Source organism: Chlorocebus sabaeus, unplaced genomic scaffold (genome assembly GCF_047675955.1).
Source record: "Chlorocebus sabaeus isolate Y175 unplaced genomic scaffold, mChlSab1.0.hap1 unalloc_scaffold_255, whole genome shotgun sequence".
NCBI classification, from domain to species: domain Eukaryota; kingdom Metazoa; phylum Chordata; class Mammalia; order Primates; family Cercopithecidae; genus Chlorocebus; species Chlorocebus sabaeus.
In genome coordinates, this window is record NW_027327543.1 from 145,402 (window position 1) to 166,219 (window position 20,818).

Genomic DNA, 20,818 nt, shown 5'->3' on the forward strand with positions numbered 1-20,818 from the left:
GGACACAGACCTCCTGCCCGCTGGGCCGGGCCTGCAGCCATTCTTCTCGGGGTGGGGCCCGTAGGTCCGGGTTGCTCTTGGTCCCCGACCTGCCTCAGAGTCCGGGGGGCTTTGGAACTCTGCCTCCCCATCTCCACCCACCCTGGCTGGTGCCATGAGGGGCCTGGATCCTGGGATCCTGTTCCTCTTGGGCAGAAGAGACTGGGGGACCAGAGGAGATGATGGGTCTTCAAGCCCCACATTCAAACCCCAGCCCACCACTGACAGTCTGGGGGTCGGGATGAGGGAGTTGATGTCTCTGAGCCCCAGTTTTGTCACTACTAAAATGAGGCCGACATACTGGTGCAGAGTGCCAGCCCCCGGGCTAACAGAGACCTGTTTCCTACTGGCAATACCTCTTACTCCTAGGAACAGCTCCAACAACCACACACTAGGGAACACTCAACCCAGGCCAACTTGTCAGAGGCACGTGAACCAGAGCGACTCCATCTTGAATGGGGGCTGGGTAAAGGGAGGCTGAGACCTGCTGGGTCGCATTCCCAGGAGGCTAGGCATTCTTAGTCACAGGATGAGATAGGAGGTCGGCACAAGATACAGGTCATAAAGACCTTGCTGATAAAGCACGTTGCAGTAAAGTCCGCCAAAGCTCACCAAACCCAAGATGGCCACGAGAGTGACCTCTGATTCTCCTCACGGCTCATTATATGCTAATTATAATGCATTAGCTGCTATAAGACACTCCCACCAGCGCTGCGACAGTTTACAGATGCCATGGCAACATCTGGAGGTTACCCTACGTGGTCTCAGAAGGGAGGGCATAAATTCTCAGTTCTGCGAATTGCCCACCCCTTTCCTGGAACACTCATGAATAGTCCAACCCTTGTTTAGCGTATGATCAAGAAATAACCATGAAAATGGGCAACCAGCAGCCTTTGGGGCCACTCTGCCTATGGAGCAGCCATTCTTTTTTTCTTTCTTTTCTTTTTTTTTTTTTTTTTTTTGAGATGGAGTCCCGCTCTATTGGCTGAACTGGAATGCAGTGGCGTGATCTTGGCTCACTACAACCTCCACCTCCTGGGTTCAAGTGATTCTCCTGCCTCAGCCTTCCTAGTAGCTGGGATTACAGGCACCTGCCACCACGCCCAGTTAATGTTTTGTATTTTAGTGGCGACAGGGTTTTGCCATGTTGGAACAGGCTGGTCTCGAACTTCTCACCTCAGGTGATCCACCTGCCTCGGCATCCCAAAGTTATAGGATTACAGGAGTGAGCCACTACGCCTGGCCAGAGTAGCCATTCTTCTATTCCTTTTCTTTCCTAATAAACTTGCTTTCACTTTATGGACTCGCCCGGAATTCTTTCTTACGTGAGATCCAAGAAACCTCTCTTGGGGTCTGGATCGGAACTGCTTTCCAGTAACAAACTTGCTTAACCTCTCAGACCCTTCGTCTCTTCATCTGTAACCAAAGACAAAGCCTCCCCCGAGGTTCCAAAAGTGTGGAGAGAATGCATGGGAAATGAGGGGCACAGATTTGGTGTGCAGAACCAATATCACAGACTGGGTGTCAAGCCACTGTCGTACTGGAAATAATATCATGCTCTCCCCCACAAGTTATGAGGAACAATATCCCAGAGGGGTGTGTACCTTCTCCAGTAGTGGGACTAGTATCATCATCTCTTCCTTTAGATGACAGGAACGAAGTCACAGGGTGGGTGTACACCCCGTGTGTTTTTGGAAGCAATGTCATTCTCTCCTAGGTTTTACGATTCACATCACAGGAGGTGTGTACACCCCTTGTTATATTGGATGGAGTCTCATCCTCTTTCAACCTGTATCTTTAGAACAATATCCCATAGGGGTTGTATATCTCTTCAATATTGGTAGTAATACCATCTTCTTTCCTGGATATAAGAAACAGTATCACAGGAGGGGGGTACACCCCTTGCAATGTTGGTAGTAATATCCTCTCTCCGCTGTGGTTATTAAGAACAAAATCCCAGGGTGGCTGTACGGTTCTTACGTTATTGGGAGTCATATCATCCATTCACCCCCCGGATATCAGGAACCATATCACAGTAGAGGTGTCCACCCCCTTCGATATTGTCAGCCATGTCATCCTCTTCCCGCCTGGATATTAGGAAAGATACCCCGGGGTTGGGGGCGGTGTAAACCCACTGCGATATCGAAAGTAAAATCAGCCTCTTTCCCGCTGAATATTAGGAACTATATCACAGGTGTGTGTGCACCTTCTGGGATATTGGGAGTACTATCAGCCTCCACCCCACTGCATATCAGGAACAACATACAGGGGGCAGGGTGGTTACACCCCCGGTGATATTGAGAGCAATATTCTTGTCTCATCCCTGTACATTAGAAACTACAGCACAGGGGTCTGTACACCTTCAGCGATATTGGGATTCATGTTATCCTCTCCCCCACTGAATGTCAAAAATGATATCACAGAAGGGTGTACACCCCCTGCGATATGGCCAGTAACATCATTGTCTCTACCTTTGGATACTAGGAACAACATCAGAGAGGGTGTGCACACTCCCCTGCAATATTGGGCATAATGTTATCCTCTCTTCCCCTGGATATTAGAAACGATATCCCTGGAGGTGGGAGGTTGAGTACATTAAGAACAACATCACGGGGTGGGTTTACTCCCCCTGCGATATTGGGTGTAGTATCATCCTCTCTTGCCTAGGATATTAAGAATAATATCACAGGAAGGGTGCACAGCCACAGTCCCTGTGTTATTGGAAGTAATAGTGTCTTCTCCCACTCTAGATATAAGGAACAATATCCCAGGGTTTGTGTACATCCCTTGCGATATTGGGCATATTGTCATCGTCACCCAACGTGGATATTGGGTGCAGTGTCTCAAGGGGGTGTATACCTCCTTTGATATTGGGAGTAATATCATCCCCTCCCCACAGGATCGTAGACTAAATATCGAAGGGGTTTTATAACTCGCGCGATTTGGGCAGTAATACCATCCTATCCCCACCTGGATGTTAGGAACTATATCACAGGCGGATGTACACTTCTTGGCCTATTGGGAGTCTTATCATCCTCTCCCATCTTGGATATTATGAAAAATATTACAAACGAGGTGTACACCCGCTGAGATATTGAGAGTAATATTATGCTCTCCTCTTCGGGATATTAGGAACAATGTCGCAGGAGGTGTGTGCAACCCCTGCGATATTGGGAGTAATATCATTCTCTCCCCTTGAATATAAGAAACAATATCACAGGAGGATGTACCCCTCCTGTGATACTGGGAGTCATACCATGTTGTTCGGAACAATAGCATAGTGGGTGTGTAAAACCCCTGCGATATTGCCATTAGTATTATCTTCTCCATCCCAGGATATACAGAACAACATCACAAGGTGATGTACACCCCTGTGATATGAGGGGTAATATCTTCCTCTCCCCGGCTGGATGTGAGGGAAAATATCACAGTGGAGGTCCAGGTCCCTTGCGATATTGGGAGTAATATCATCCTCTCGTACCCTGGATAGAAGGAACAAGATGATCGAAAGGATGTACACACACTGCGGTAGTTTCAATAATATCATCTTCTATCCCCTGGTTATTAGGAAAAACATCATAGAGGAATGTACACTTTCTGCGATATTGGGAGGAATATCATCTTCTACCCACCGCATATGAGGAACAAGTCTATTATTAATATTAATAAATATAATACAAATTAATGTTAATCATCGAGATTAATAATGACAATAAAGATACTAAATATTAATACTGATTAAAAATATTAACGATGAGTATTAATATTAACACTATTAATAAAATAAAGATATCAACAATTAATCTTAAATCAATACTGAGTGATGCTGGCAAAAAACGATAATATTAAAAATTAGTAACATTAATAAATGATATAATTATTAAACGGTAATTTGACATCATCTATTTAAAATAATTATCCATATTAATGGTAAAATTTTAATTGATAGTATTACTGATAATTATTACAATCGATTCTTGACGTTTAATAATTAATTATATCACTGTTCCCTGAGCAATACACTGAAGGTGTACACCCGTCTGTGAAAGAGTTCATTATTTCCAGAGGGGGAGACGATATTACTCACAATATCTTAAACAGGCTATGAGTCCACCATGGCTCCCAATAGCCAAGGAGGGGAGAGGGGATGGCTATTGGACCCCACCTCGCGGGGCCTCTACCTGTGCCTCAGCTCCCACCCCGGCACCCTCCAATCTGTTCACACAGACTGGAGACCCATCTATAAAAAACATAAATCTGATCCAGTCATTCAAAACCCTTTGCTCACTTCAAGTACACGTCAAGCCTTTCTCGAGAATCCCTGCTTCGCCTGGTTCTGACACCAGGTCCCACTGTAGCTCCAGCCACCCCAGGTCCTCCTGGGGCCTCTGGATACGCTGGCCGCCGTGTGCGTCACATTCAGGCACAGTGGTGGGCGAGAGAGCGACCCCCAAAGGAATCCCGGTCCCAATCCCTGCAACCTGGGACTGTTCCCTCATGCGGTGATAAAGGTGAATTCTGATGACTACCCAGGTGGGCCCTAAGTGCCACGACCTGCATCGGCAGATGAGGGGTGCAGAGGCTGAAGGCCCTGGAGCAGGATGCTGCACACCCACATGGGAGGAGGCGGCGCCAGGGAACAAGGCGTGCAAGGCCCGCAGCTCTGGGCACCTGAATGGGCCACGAGGGACTCTCCTGGAGCAAACACTCCGGTCTCAGTCCATGGCTCCTGCCCTCCAGAGCTGTGGGAGAGGGAGTATTATTTTCCAGCCCCAGGTGTATGGTCAGGGTCACAGCGGCCACGGGACACACACAGGCACCTTCCTCAGCTCTGACCCAGAGGGAAATGCCATTTCCTCAGGAAAACACCGCCTGGTTTCTAGGACCGCAAAGTTCCCTCTGTCATGGGCTCTCGGGGCACCTCATGTTCTCTCTTCATAGAAATCACCCCGGTGTCTCTCCCTGCAGTTACCTCGTGGTTATTTGACTTGCAGTCCTCACTAGGCTGCAAATTCCATGAGGGCAGGAACGGTGGGCTGGGCTCACACCACTGCACCATCAGCAGGACCCGGCCGAGCCCAAACAGCAGGCGCTCAAGAAATACTTGTCACTGAATGACATAAGCACAGTATTCCCCAGCCAGTCGTCTGTCCATCCGTCTGTCCAGGTCAAGGGCTGATCCTGCAGGATTCCCTAACCGGCCTCCATGGGACTCAGCCAAGAGTAAAAGCATGAAGTGGGGGTGTGGACTTGAGACTGGGAGCCATATGAGAGTCTGTGCACGAAAGTTTAACACCCACTGGGAAATTTTCACTTGAGTGCCTCGGATGAAATTTAAAAGCGCACTTTGTTGAATAAACACAGGCTTGATTAAACCATTCCAACCTATACTTCGTTTGACAGATTCTTTTTCTCCCAAAATAATTGGTTGATGTATTCAAAACTGAACACGGGCTCTAGTTAGCGGGCCACTTTGCATTGTGTAGAAGCCGAGGTGGGGAGAGAAACAGGCAATGGGAAGAATTCCTGTCTTTGTGCTTAGGAAGGACAGAGGACAGAAGCCCGTCAAGGGTCCAAAGAGCCCACAACTGCCTTCTTGAAGGGCCAGTGCAGAATTCTGAGGGTGTCACTGTTCCACCTGTACCGGCTCTCTCTCTAATTGCGATCTAAGACTTAAGATGCCATAAGGCTTTAAGACTTGCCCTTGGTGTTAGAGAATCCTGGGCATGGGAAGGAAAATGTGGGTGGGGCGTCAGGACCCCCAGAGGCACAAAGCCTCATGGGTTATTTTTCCAACTGAATCTCCCCCGCAGCCCACCCTGAGGTGGGGAATTACTGTCACTCATTCAAAGAATGACATCAACCACTTAATGGCAAAAGAATTCCGCAGGCAAAACAGCTCTCCCAAGAGGCTGATTTGTGCCCGAGAGTGTCTGAGTTCTGCTCCCGCCAGGTTGCTGCTGTGGGTGCGTGGAACAGCGCAGCCCTGACACCTGAGCCACGCCCCCGACCGTGTGCTCCTCTCATTGTAAACGCAGTGAAAGCTGGGATGGAAGAACCCGCCTTTGCTGGAGCTTAGATACAGCTTTCCTGAACTCTCTCCTCATTACCTAGATGGCATCTGAAGCCTGAATTAGCCTCTAAAAATAGCAAGTCACTCCAGCCGTGCCTCAGGCAATTAGTCAAAGTAGCACTGACAAGAAAAAAGCCGATCCCAAGCGTGGCCCTGTGTGGACAGCAGCTGTGAGCCGCACTCGTCAGGCAGAGCCTGTGACCTCAGCCATTCTTGCCACACAATGGGATGTGCCTGGCAGACACAACCCCCTGCAAGGGCACACACACGATCCTGCTAGGAAATTCCCTAAGGAGTCCCATGGGAGCGAGAGCCCAGGCTACAGTTCAAACATCACCGGCACGTTGCTCCGTGGGTGTAAAGAACTATAAATTGGTGGTGAAAGATAAGGTGGCGTTTGCTACAGCGTTAAGGTAGAAAAAAGCCACTGACTTCTCTGTGAGAACCACTTTGCTCTGTGAATCTGCAGGGAGGCCAGTTTTCCCATGACTGCTATCCCTCACGGCAGCCGAGCCTCTACTGAAGTCGGTGGCCAGACAGGGCAGGGGGTGGGGGTCCCGTCCCTGCTACAGCAAGGGACCCGCAGCAAAGCACAGCCGCTGGCCGGGGTTGTGCTGCGCCACGTGTGGGGTGCGAGGGTGGAAGCATGTGTGGACATCTACAAGGTGCTAAAGGAGAGCTAAGCCAGCGATGGCCCGAACCTAACGGCATTCAATGAACAGGGGACAAGCACGGGGCCCAAGAAAGTCCAGGGAACGAGCCTGGGCCAGCCTCTGCAAGGCCAGCACAGCACCAGGGAACACGACAAGGAGAAGCCCAGGAGAGAGATGGCCCTCAGCTCGAGTAGGAGGCACAGGAGGCTGAACCCGGAACAGAACTGCTGTTTTCCGAGGTTCTGTGCCAAGCTGAACTAAGGAGTCTCCAACAGGGCTGGGAGTTTTCACCGCAAACTCCGGAGGTGGTTTGGACGTGAAGATCTAAGGTAAAGGACAGCGGCTGCTCTTCAGAAGGCACAAGGCGGACAAGCCACTGATGTGACCCTACTTGCCAAGGTGGCCACCGTCCCGTCTGCAGCTGAGTGAGGACCCTCTCCGCAGCAAAGGCCTGTGAAACTCCCACAGGTCCTCATGTCCAGCTCATGACCATAGAGGTGGGTCAGCTTATCAGGGACCTGAGGGGCTACCATGTGGCTGTCAGCACCACGCCCATCACCGGCAGGATCCACTCCTCCCATAGCACATGTTGGTGAAGCTGCCTGCCCAGGAGGACTTGATTTCAGCTCTCTCAAGAACCTCTCATCTCACCAGGAAGGCTGTGGTTCCAGGCAGCGGCCCCCAGTGGACACGGCTGTGTCCCAGAGCTCTTACGTACCACGCACTCAAACCCCTTCCTGCAGGCTCCCACAGCTGGCCCTGCAGCCTCGCTAGTCAATGCAGGCAGGAGAGGCAGGCTCCAGAGAAATGGTGCTCACCGCTCCCCTAGTCTAGGTGGGATAGAAACATGACCCCTAGAACTGAATATATCATCTCACTTTTAGTCAGTAAAGACAGATTCTCCCTAAGGCAGAGAAGCTAAAAAATTTACCCTGTTCTGGCCAGTGTGATCGACATAAAGTCAAGCTAATAAAGAGTGGGGGTGGGTGGAGAAGAGTAATAATAAATCTGGCTCATTCTTAGCACAGAAAAAACAAATTGCTAAAATAAATGAAAGAAAGCAATGGGAGGAAACTGGGTTCTCTTACCTGGACAACAGCATTCAGGCCAGTGTCAGCGCCCAGGCTTATTTCTGTGCCCGGGACATTGTTGCTAATCGTGGCCGGCACCACACACAGGTGGATGCAAAGCTCCTGGTGGCGGCCTCACGCCTCGGCCATGTCGCACGCGCTCTCGTAAGCCTGAAGCAGCAGGGCCAAGCGGTTAGCGGGGGGTGCTGGGTGCTCACCTGCCAGCCCCAGGGCCTGCGCTGAGGTCCAGGAAGGGACAGAAGGGGCCTGAATCACCAGCGGAAGCCGGTTCATGCGGGTCAAGGGGCCGAGGGGAGCTCTGGAGGCCGTGCGGTAGCAGGACAGGCCTCAGCGACACAGGGGACTGCCTGGGCACAGCCCAGGTCCTCGTGAAAGGGGAGGCCTGCAGGCACCACAGCAGGGTGGGGGTGAGGCAGGCAGCAGAGCAGGTTGCAGGCAGTGGCGAGTTAGTCACGAGCGGGACAGCTCAGCTCTCGGCATCTCATCGTGGGTAAGGGAGGCCGGGGCGGTCAGCAGGTTTAAAGGCAAAGCCATTCCTGTAGCTTCCTGCAGGCAGGCCACGATCAGTGGGATGGGCACACAGCTGTAAGAACCACACCAAGTGACAGCCTTCATCGTGCAGAGGCAGCCTCCACGCTCAGGCAGGGAAGGAGGCAGGCAGCTGGATTACCGGCGGGCCACACTCAGCCCCACGCCACATCTCTGCTCACCGGCAGGAAGCCGCACACAAAGCCACACAGGCGAGCAAGAGCCCGAGTTGCTGCTCTGGGGTTCCACTGGGAAATGGGCTCTGGTGTCAGAAAGGGGAGCGGTTCTGGAGCCCATGTGCACCGGGGTTTCCCAGACTCCACCTCAAGGTGTTAACCAAGGTAACAGCAGGACAGGTCTACACGCTCACTGTTCCCACCTCCAAGCGGCCCCACACAGCAAGGTATTTTTGTCATCCACTTGGCGGCAAAACCAACTGTGTATGGACTTGGACGTGTCCCTCTTCCTGTGAATATCCCCACATCTGCTGCAGAAATGCTACTGCTGGGACGCAGGGCGGGGCCCACATCGCCCCAGGAGAGTTGGACAGTGAGCGACCCAGGCTCTGCAGCCCTGGTGCAACCCAAAGCATCCCAAGGCCAGGAGTCCGTGTGGGCCGAGGGCTTCCGACAGTGGGTGGAGATCTGTGGCAGGTGAGTTCACAGAGTGGTGGGTAGGAGGGTAAGGTGGATGGGTCAGTGCTGGGCGACCATGAGGTGAGCTGTGAGCAGGGTCCCCCACGCCCCATGGCATGGCCTCCACGTCCACCCAGGCCCAGCACATGCCCAGCTCTTGGGCTGCTCTGTACAGGCTCTGCCTTGCAGGCTCTGGCCATGGCAGTTTGTGCAGGACTTCAATCCAAATGCCAGCCTGCTTGCCAGCCAGAAACACTTATCTGGAGATACTCGTTGGCCTGGTACCCAGGATGTGGCCCCGTCAGCACCATCACGTGGGGGGCTCCTTATGCTTTTCAGACAGGTGATGTCACTCCTTTACTGTGGAATGCCCTAGCTCAGGACTGACCAAGACTGGCTGCGGGGAGCTGGTTGCTTCTCCAAGAAGCCCTCACTGGAAGCCAGAGGGTGTGTGTAACCTGGTGCCTGAGGCACACAAGAGGGCAGGTGGGGGAGGTCTCGGCTCCTTAACTCCACATTGAAATCTGTGGGAATGGACCCATTGCTGCAAATCCTCTCTCCCCTCCTTCCCTATCGCTCCTCTTCTCCTTCCTTCAGTCTCCAAAAAAGGGGAGGGAAGCTTCAAGACGGGGGAGACCCTGCCCAGAAAAGCATAAAACTCTCAAGACCGAACACAGCCGGGCCCCTGGGTACGTGGGGTGGGGGGGGCCACTATGACAAGGAATTACTCTCAATGCTGTGGTCACCGCCACCTTCGCGACACCTGACGGCAGCGTGGCACCCACCTACTGTGTTTCTGATGTGACCTGATCAAGCTTACAGGACAGAGTAATGCACCAGCCAGCGCTAGGGAATGAAAGGAGTCCAACCGAAACTCCCTGCAGCCATATCCTGAGAATGTGTAGCACCTGCTCTGAGGTATTTCATTCATTCTGTTCTGCCCAGAAGACCCACTCACCAGCACTGCATAGATTCTGAGGGGCTGTGGCGTCAGCTAAGCATCAATGCTGGCAAGAAGGAAATCACGAGTGAGGATGAGGACACACGTGTCCAAAGAAAATGACGACTTCACCGTATCAGATCCGCCCAGGGCTTCTGAAGCACAACACGGCCACGTCCTGAGCCAGACTCCTACTATGGAGCCCGCCCTGTGCTTGGAGGGACTTTCCACAGTGTCCCTTGTCTCCAGCACCAGAAGCTGGGAGCATCCCTTCTCCCAGTTCTAACCAGAAACCTCCCTGGACGGTGCAAACATCCCCTGGGGCACAATCATCCCAATGAGAATCACCGAATTTACTGAACAACTGGAGCCATCCACAGACCCCAAACATAAATGCTGCCCAGGACCAGGCCATGAGTCATGGGGCACAGAGGGTGTGGCCGGACAGGGAAGAGACGCTCACTCCCACACATCCTCAGCCTCCGACGGCTGCAGGACAGTGGCTGGAGCGACCCGGAGCCATCCACATCAAGTCGCCTCACACCCTCATATCCTGAGTTCGTCACCAGCTCCTGTTCTATGGCCAGACGAGCCCAGTTCAGACCCAAATCCAAACCTTCTCAGGCTTCATCCTGTTTTGCCGTCAGTAAACAGGACTCTGGAGAACACAGCTGCCATGTTCACATCTCCGTCCCTCTCCCTTCAGGCGTCCACAGAGGGACCCTCAGCAGCTTTTTCATCCCTGTCCCGGCTCCTGAGCAGCTGCTGCATTTGCCAGGGTGACCTCGATCGGCCGGCGTCACTCACCCATCACGAGACTAGAAGCACAGCACTCCCAAGACAGCCTCATTCCTCGGAGCTCAGGATCAGAAGCGCAATGAGGACACACACATACCCTTACCAAGGTGACTGTGCCTGGCCAACGGAAGCCTCAACTAACTACACGCTCCAGTTCTTTCTCTATTGTAATCAGTTAACTTCAGGCCCAGCGCGGTAGCTCATCCATGTAACCCCCATGCTTTGAGAGGCCAAGACAAGGGGACTGCTTGAGCCCAGAAGTTTCAGACCAGCCTGGGCAACACAGGGAGACCACGTTTCTGTAGAAATAAAAAAAATTATTTTATTTCTACAGAATTAAAATTTTGTAATTCTACAAAATTATTCTATTTCTACAGGCATGCACATGTAGTCCCAACTACTCAGGAGGCTGAGGTGGGAGGATCGCTTAAGCCTAGGAAGTGGAGGCTGCAGTGAATCGTGATTGCATCACTTCATTCCAGCCTCGGAAACAGAGTGAGGACCTGTCTCAAAAAAAAAAAAAAAAGAAAAAAGAAAAACAAAACAAAAAAAAAAGAAAGAAAATGAAATTGTTTAACCTAGCTTTGAGTAACTCGAATGAATGAAAAACTGAATTTAAAACAATCACGTAATAAATCACACAGTCCCTCCAAGGGAAGTCAAAGTGGGTGGAACTGATCATTTGTGGGGTGTTTGCCTCACGTATTTCGGTTTTCAAATTTTGACCCTACACATTTGTTACATATTTACAAACTGAAAAACAACAAATAGAAAGTTATTTATAGCAGAGGACCCTGGAATTAAAGAGAGATTTTTTTCAAGCCTGGAAGTGTACATCACATACCACAAGGACCTCTACTTTGTGTGGAAACTTGAAAATAAAAAAGTCACAGGGAGCGCAACACCAGCTTTGTCCCACATCTTTCAGATGCTCAACTAACTGCAGTGATTGCTCTCAAATTCACCCATTCTCTCTGGGTAAGATTCAATTAGGTAACAATTAGGAGAAAAAAAAAAGAAGCTTCAATCCCTCCCATTGCACACCCAACTTTCACAGACCCAAAAATCCAGCTAAAGCTGGAGAAAGAGCAGCGAAAGCCATGCTGGAATCCCCTCTTTGAAACAAGACACTCATGTCCATGTTCCCAGCGTGAAGGTCAGCCCAGAGCCGGGCCGGCCCCGCAGCAGCAAAGCCGTGACACCCATCACCAGGAGAACAGAAGCAACGTCTAGGTCAGAGATTAGTGACTGCCAAAAATAAGGTGAAAGTTGCCCCCAAAGCCAGTGAACACGGGAAAACCTGGGCAGATTTCCTTCGCAAAGAAAGTGAAGAGAGTTTAAGACGCTCAGAAAAGCAAGAAACGAGTGCTAAACGTTACTTACTACAGGTGCTGTATGTTAAATGCTTTTTTTTATTTACCAGTGCTAGAAATAAGTTTCATGCCAAGGGTTTACAAAAAAAAAAAAAAAAAAAAAGGCAAAGAAAAACTGAAAAATATTCGTGAGAACTAAGTTGGACAAGAAAAATTAAAACTTGAGAATTAGCGAAAAATTTTAGACATTAAAATTTAAAAAAAAAATGAAATGCTTCCTGCATTAGGTACGGATCTTCAGACTCCCACGTGAATAGCTGGGAATGGTGGCACGTGCCTGTGATCCCAGGTACTCAGGAGGCTGAGGTGGGAGGATCACCTGAGTCCAGGAGGTTGAAGCTGCAGTGAGCCGAGATCACAACACTGCACTCAAGCCTGGGTGACAGAGTAAGACCTTGTCTCACAAAGAAACAAAACAAAACAAAACGAAACAAAAAAACCAGAAGAATATATTTCTATGTTTTATTATTGTCTCTTGGCAAAATACTCAACTAGCCCCAATATTGCCTTAGATGTAATTTAACATCCCCGGTTTACACAGGGGAAAATGAGGTCAACAGCCAAGACCGAAGAAATAACAAATGCAATGGTGCGTTCAGGACAATGACTACAATTATAAAATATTCAGTTCAATTTCTACCCTCAGCATCAAGGCAGGGGTTCATCATAATGGGTATTGGAGGTTTAAAGAAAATTTAGGCTCAGCATTTACAAAAAAAAAAGCAGATTTTAATGCTGGTGCAATCACAGGAGACTGCGGCCCAGCCCTCCTCAGCACTGCAGGTACTCACGGGCACTCCCGGGGTATTGGCCATGCTACGTCCCCGCTGGTGGCCACACAGAAGAAGAGGCGGTAAAATTTTTTGAGAATGAGATAAAAAATGCTCAGAGTCTAAAAACATTTTCTAGCGGAGGAGGAATAACGAGAAGCTCTCATTCATGGTATTTGTAAAAGGCTGTTTCTAGCGCACTGGTAGATAAAAAGGGCCGGGGCCCTCGGGTTGGCGTCAGCCGGCGCCCGTCTGTTGAGGCACACACGGACTTACGTCGGTGATAGCGTTCAGGGCTGTGTCTGCCCCGATGCTGAAATCGGAACCTGGCACATTGTTGGACACAGTAGCGGGAACCATGATCGTGGGCACACAGAACTACTCGTATTTCTCCCGGGTGGCTGACAGTTCCAGGAGTCCCATCTAAATTGACCCAGTATCTGCAATGCTGGCTGCTCAGAGGCCATGGTGTGGAAGGGCCAGGTCATCGCTTAGTCATACGGGGCACAAGCATGTCACTTGCCACTCCTGTCTTTCTATTTCATCAAACCCTATTTTCTCCTGAATATTGATCATAGCAAAGTCATTAGCCTTCGAAACATCAACTTGCTTTGTTCAAGAAGTTGAAACACACGTTAAGTCTTTCTCGCCATGCTCAACACACACGACTGGCCATTTCCAAAGTCAGTGTTTCTGGAACAAAAGCCTTGACCTGCCCCGTGAACGTTCACGCTGAGCACACTGTCGCGAGGCTGCTTGGCCAGCCAACAGGGGCAGGAGAGAACCGCAGGTGCGGTGTGGGGGGCCCTGCAAAGGCGCCTCACTCCCTCAATCAAGGGCGGTGCCTCCTGCCAAGCCAGAGGCTTCCTCCAAGGGGAAGCGGCGTTTTCAGCTGCCACCGCACCGACTTCAGACGGCTCAGCCAATGGGGCAACAGATTCAACAGAGTTCCATGTTGTTAAAGGAAAACTTCTGTTACCAGACAACCTTAATATCAGATTCAACGTAAAATAACCAACAAGGTTGTTTCCAAGCCAACATGCTAGTAGTGCCTTATCCTTCAATGCTGCTTAAACACGGAGAAGTATGAGGAAAAAAGAGCATGGCACTTACTTCTTAAAAAATAACACCTCTTCCAGGTTCATCTTACCCATATCAGAAAGACTTAGAACTGTGGATTTCCTACAGGAACCTGGAGTGGGGGTGGATCCCCACGCTGACCCAGCCTCCCCACAGGTCAGTCAACCCCCATCACGGGGTTCACACCTCTCCAGGCCCCGTCTTCTCAACAAGAAAACGTGGCATCTCTGAGCTCTCTTCGCAGGGAGCACCCGAACGGGAGCTAGAGAGAAACACAGACACATCCACCACTGCTTTAAAATCCTGAAATGCAATACATATTTAAGGACTTCATTAGTAGCTTTTTAAAACAGTAAGAACAGAGTGAGCCTGGTTTTAACCTCTCTGCCACAATAACACCGTGTACATCTGTCTTTTACTGTGTGTTCCTTCTCCAGCAGCTGCTGCCTAGCTGGCCGACTGCAGAAGAAGGGCCTCGGGTACTCCGGGGGGAGGCCCTCGGTAAAAGCGTGAGCGCCACGATCACGTCTCAGGACGCCGCACACGTTAGGGTTGCCCACAGCCCGCCGTTCCCAATGCCTAGAGGGCACTGAATGGACCTCCTGCTCTTTGTAAATGTCAACTCTCCTAAGCTACATTGCCTTAAAAATTTTTAACTGTAGTCCACACACACTTCTTTGTTTCTGTCTTGTTTTTATCCTAGAGGCATATTATTATGGAAAATTAAGTTTGTAAGGTTGAAGGGTTTTCTGAAAGTCTCCTTCTAATCCTGGAAGGAAAAAAAATTGGGCCAGATGTGGTGCTCACACCTGTCATCCCAGCAGTTTGGGAGGCTGAGGCGGGCAGATCGCTTCAGTCCAGGAGCTCAAGACCAGCCTGGAAAACATGGCAAAACGCTGTCTCTACTAAAAATACAAAAAATACAAGAAAAAAAAAAATTAGCTGGGCGTGGTGACATGTGTCTATTCCCAGCTACTCAGGAAGCTGAGGTGGGAGGATACCTGAGCTCAGGAGGGGAAGGCTGCAGTCAGCCAAGATTTGCGTCACTGCACTCCAGCTTGGGCGACAGAGTGAGACCCTGTCTCAAAAAAACGAAAAGTAAAAACAACTGTATAAATCAGTACAGAAGGGAATTGGCTGGGCACGATGGCGCACGCCTGTAATCCCAGCACTTCGGGAGGTTGGGGTGGGCAGATCACCTGAGGTCAGGAGTTTGAGACCAGCTTGGCCAATATGGCAAAACCCCATCTCTAATAAAAGTATAAAAATTAGCCGGGCATGGTGGTGGGTGCCTGTAATCCTAGCTACTCAGGAGGCTGAGACAGGGGAATCACTTCAACCCGGGAAGTAGAAGTTGCAGTGGGCCAAGATTGTGCCACTGCACTCCAGCCTGGGCAACAAGAGCAAGAGTTTACTTGAAAAAAAATTTAAATTTAAATTTTAAAAAAAGGAGCTAATTTTTATTTAAGGGAAGGAAGAAGGACATTCAGTATTTGTACATCTCACGCACACATCTGCAGTGGTGCCCTGAAATATTCAAGATACACATTCCTACAAATAGAGCTTAAAACTACTCACCAAGTTACATGCTGAAAGCACATGCATTGTAAGAATGCTGCATTCGATTTTTTAAGCATCTGTATGCAATATTTTAGCATACTGGCAGTTTTCTCTTCAGGCGCTGTATGCCAAAATTATTCCATGTTTAGTCATTCATTTTAGAATTTATGACTTGCTTTAGACAAAAAAATGTATTTAAACATAAGATACTAAATTAATGACTTAGGGGAAAAATTACTACATTAACTTGGAAGTTAAACTTTGCAAACTGAATTTGTTGGACCTCATGTAAGCTAGATGATCAGTGTTTTAAATTGTTGTGTGTTTCCCTCGAGGATGGAAGTCTCCTCTTTTCTCTCATCCACTGTGTACGCCGCTGCAGCCCACGCCTGTCCTCCACCAACCACAGTGCGGCCTGCAATTCACTCTGTACCACGCCTTCCACACCTTACCTGAAAGTCACTAAGTATAACCAAGAAGGAAATGAAAAGCAGATAAATGACCTCCGCCCCCACATCCAGCATGCAAATGTGAAACATTCATCAAAGTAAAACCAAAAACCCATGTCAGCTCATGATTGTAACTGGTAGAATTATGTGCATGGCAATTTTAAAAGTCTAGTTAAGCAAAAACCTAATTGAAAGTCTCAAGAAATACAAACTTTATACAAAAAGACATCGGCAAACATTGACAGTGAGGAGAGGACTTCGCTCTGCATCCAGTCTGTCCTGGAAGCCACGGCCAAATGCCAGACTGTATAGATCCGAAAAGCAGAAAAAAAACAAGTATTGAAATGTGTACAGTCTCAGCAATGTACAAATTTGACGTAGGATGCTCAGAAACCTTGAATTTCCAATCAGAAAACAGGAACATGAGCAAGTTCCCCAGCAGTGCCCACCTTCTGCTTACGGCGCGTGTAACAGGAACGCTGGCCACCTCCGGGGGGAGAGGCTTCCTGGTCACACTCGCTCTGGGAGCCGCACAACTGGCCCCGACACAAACAACTGGCTAATACTGAAGAACCACCCACTCCCTGGGCTTCGCTCACTCTTGGCGGGAGAGCGTGTTTACAGAATACATTATCGACTGAGTCCTCGTGCAATGCGTCAAACTTGTTGAAGGCAGGGCAACCCCATTCCTGGCCCAATTAAGTGAACTGAGCAGAGCAAGGTTCAGAACTGTCCTGAGTGAGGACAGCACTCAGTCACGACAGCAGTGGCCAGTGTTCGCAGGGCGCTGGTTTCGTGCCGGGAACAGTTCCAAGCGTCGTCTTTCTGTCCGTAGAATGTGCACTGCAACTCTGTGGGGCCGTTTTCAACACCCACCAGAGTTCTGAGACAACCAAGTCCAAGCTGTCTGTAGGCCTTGCCGCGTGGCCGTCCACGTCCTCTGCAAACCAGACCTCACTGCAGGGACCGCGGGTTCCACGGCTGCCTTGAGGCACATGCTCCCTCCGCCACGTCTTCCTGGTCCCTGGCACCAACCCTCACGACCACTGCTGCCAACACTTTGTTTTCTCATGGCACCTGAGGGGCCTGTTCTTTCTGCCCTTGCTCGCTCCCTGCGTCCAACTTGGAGGGTGCCCCGCATCAACGCCAACGCTCATGTAATCACCACCCCTTCCATGGGGCTTGATGCCTAGGAGTCTCTATATCAGAATGTCACATTGCTGTGCTTGTTGGAGAATTTCTTCCCAGCGTGGAAGTGAAGGATATAAAATTCTAGGTGCCTGCAATTACCTCATTTCCACTGCTAAGCAATTTCAGTAGTAGCACAAAACAAAAAAGCTTTTTTTTAAACTTCTTTTTTGCAAGCTAAATACAATTTAATTTCTACATTCACGTTCTCATCAGCTCCCACCTGATGAGCAGGCAAACAGTAATTTTCAAAGAAACAAATTGTTCCATAATTTTAACACTTAGCATTATCACTATGAAGTAAGAATTATCCCAAAAATACATGATGATCTTGTTCTCACATTCAACAATAGATTGTCACACAGTGAAATAGCACTTAATGCAAAGGACTGTTTCTTTTCAGGTTTCTGATCTAGAAAAAAAAAAGATTTCTGGCAAAGAGATAAACCTTAATTATGTAGCTATCCAAAATGCCTCTGAGAAAAATAATATCATCCAATTAGTACTTTAAAGTGTTACAAATGCAGCTGAGGTTTTTTAGTAATTTGTCCATAATTATCAAAAGAATCTTTAAAAATCTTAATACTGAAAGAATAACCATAAATGGATATAAAACGTAAAGCAGAAGAGTTAACATTTGGGGTAGATTTTGGCCCATATGTTTAACATATGCATAGTTATTTACCTAGCTGAAGTATATCCGTCTTCTGCTAGGCTCTTCAAGTCTGATTTTCAAACATAGACTGGCTTTTGGTACATGAAGGCAGCTTTCAAAGATGTCAGGATCAGGCCGGGCGCAGTGGCTCAAGCCTGTAATCCCGGCCTTTTCGGAGGCCAAGGTGGGCCAATCACTTGAGGTAAGAAGTTCGAGACCAGCCTGGCCAATATGGCAAAACCCTGCCTGTTTTAAACATTTTTGTAATGAGCCGAGCGTGGTGGCACACACCTATAATCCCAGCTACTCAGGAGGCTAAGGCAGGGAGAATTGCTTGAACCCAGGAGGCGGAGGTTGCAGTGAGCCAAGATCGCACCACTGCACTCTAGCCTGGGCGACAAAGCGAGAGTGTCTCAAAAAATAACTTAACCCTCAGAAAAAGCTGTGAGCATCCCCGGTCCCAACCAACCCAAGGAATCACATGGCAATGGTTATCGTTTGATTTCGACACAATAAAGTTCTATTCTCCTCTCTAAACACAATGGTAAACACCTGCCATCAGCCCACAGAAACTCCCAGGACCCAGTAACACCGGACTAGCAAGACTAATGGGCCACGTACACAGGGTTCAGCTGCAGAAAGTGATGGCCCCAACAAGGTGTGGGCGTTCAAACCAGATTCCTTGCTTTCAGGGTGGAGGGGCTTTCCGGGAAGATCTAGTCCAGCGGGATGGTTTCCACTTCCACCATGAGGAGGAAACGGGGGGTTTCCTGAGGGCACTGACAGGACTTGGGTCTCTGCCTCTTGGTTTTCTGTCCTGTTACGGGATGAGGATGGGCTGAAGGCAGGTTCTCCCTACATCTTCCGGGCAGGAGAGATGGAGTTGAAAAGTGGACGACGGCTTTTCCAAAACCTTTCCGTGTTTATAACCCGTTATCGATCTGCTTACCCTGGAGATCAAGGAGGGGGAAGGAGGGGTGCAGGAGGGAGAGGAAAGGAGGGGTGAAGGAGGGAGGGGAAAGGAGGGGTGAAGGAGGGAGGGGAAAGGAGGGGTGAAGGAGGGAGGGGAAAGGAGGGGTGAAGGAGGGAGGGGAAAGGAGGGGTGAAGGAGGGAGGGGAAAGGAGGGGTGAAGGAGGGAGGGGAAAGGAGGGGTGAAGGAGGGAGGGGAAAGGAGGGAGGGGAAAGAGGGGGAAAGGAGGGAGGGGAAAGAGGGGGGAAGGAGGGAGGGGAAAGAGGGGGGAAGGAGGGAGGGGAAAGAGGGGGAAGGAGGGAGGGGAGAGGGGGGGAAGGAGGGAGGGGAGAGGGGGGGAAGGAGGGGGGGAAGGAGGGGGGGAAAGAGGGGGGGAAAGAGGGGGGGAAAGGGGAGGAAGGAGGGGGGAAGGAGGGGGGAAGGAGGGGGGAAGGAGGGGGGAAGGAGGGGGGAAGGAGGGGGGAAAGAAAGGGGGGAAGGAGGGGGGAAAGAAAGGGGGGAAGGAGGGGGGAAAGAAAGGGGGGAAGGAGGGGGGAAAGAAAGGGGGGAAGGAGGGGGGAAAGAAAGGGGGGAAGGAGGGGGGAAAGAAAGGGGGGAAGGAGGGGGGAAAGACAGGGGGGAAAGAAAGGGGGGAAGGAGGGGGGAAAGAAGGGGGAAAGAAGGGGGGAAAGGAGGGGGGAAGGAGGGGGGAAAGGAGGGGGGAAAGGAGGGGGGAAGGAGGGGGGAAAGGAGGGGGGAAGGAGGGGGGAAAGGAGGGGGGGAAGGAGGGGGGAAAGGAGGGGGGGAAGGAGGGGGGGAAGGAGGGGGGGAAGGAGGGGGGGAAGGAGGGGGGGAAGGAGGGGGGGAAGGAGGGGGGGAAGGAGGGGGGGAAGGAGGGGGGGAAGGAGGGGGGGAAGGAGGGGGGGAAGGAGGGGGGGAAGGAGGGGGGAAAGGAGGGGGGAAAGGAGGGGGGAAAGGAGGGGGGGAAGGAGGGGGGAAAGGAGGGGGGGAAGGAGGGGGGGAAGGAGGGGGGGAAGGAGGGGGGAAGGAGGGGGGAAGGAGGGGGGAAGGAGGGGGGAAGGAGGGGGGAAAGGAGGGGGGGAAGGAGGGGGGAAGGAGGGGGGAAGGAGGGGGGAAGGAGGGGGGAAGGAGGGGGGAAGGAGGGGGGAAGGAGGGGGGAAGGAGGGGGGAAAGGAGGGGGGAAAGGAGGGGGAAGGAGGGGGAAGGAGGGGGAAGGAGGGGGAAGGAGGGGGAAGGAGGGGGAAGGAGGGGGGAAGGAGGGGGGAAGGAGGGGGGAAGGAGGGGGAAGGAGGGGGGAAGGAGGGGGAAGGAGGGGGGAAGGAGGGGGAAGGAGGGGGGAAGGAGGGGGGAAGGAGGGGGGAAGGAGGGGGGAAGGAGGGGGGAAGGAGGGGGGAAGGAGGGGGGAAGGAGGGGGGAAGGAGGGGGGAAGGAGGGGGGAAGGAGAGGGGAAGGAGGGGGGAAGGAGGGGGGAAGGAGGGGGAAGGAGGGCTGTGGAGGGAGGGCTGTGGAGGGAGGGCTGTGGAGGGAGGGCTGTGGAGGGAGGGCTGTGGAGGGAGGAGTGTGGAGGGGGAATGTGGAGGGGAGAGCAGAAGGGGTGTTCTCTGAGGAGGAAGAACAAGTTTCTGAGGTGTCTTGGAGACAGAGGTGGCAGTGGCTTGGGCTCAAGGCCCTCTGTTGCATAGTTTTAGGCTTTTTATATTTGTGAACTCTTTAAAAGATTTCATTTGAAAAAAACTGGAGTTGGGGATACTTTGCTTCTAAAACACAATTTCTCAAGCCCAAGACTAAGTGCTAGGCATTGCTCATTCTATTACCGTCATTTCCTCATATTTAAAATCAGCCGCACACCCCCAATCTCCTTCAGTGTAAACACCACCTTTTCCGAGGATCTCAAAGAGCAGAGCGAGCAGCCTGTAACCCCAGCCGTGTGCACGAGGAGCGAAGAGCAAACGTGCTGTGAGGGCTGCGAATGACAGGAGAGGCCGAGGCTGAGCACCTGTCTGCACGGGCTGTGC

At 50.8% G+C, this 20,818-nt stretch overlaps 2 long non-coding RNA genes across 2 annotated transcripts in view; both read right to left on the reverse strand.

Moving 5' to 3' along the window:
- Window positions 1–20,818, reverse strand: part of LOC119622944 (uncharacterized) — a 157,297-nt gene that overhangs the window by 19,141 nt on the left and 117,338 nt on the right. The window lies entirely within an intron of this gene.
- On the reverse strand, window positions 14,843–18,929 carry LOC140711180 (uncharacterized). The gene is made up of 2 exons (XR_012092314.1): window positions 16,202–18,929; window positions 14,843–16,002 (listed from the first exon to the last, which is right to left on the reverse strand). It is a non-coding gene; the product is annotated as an uncharacterized lncRNA (long non-coding RNA).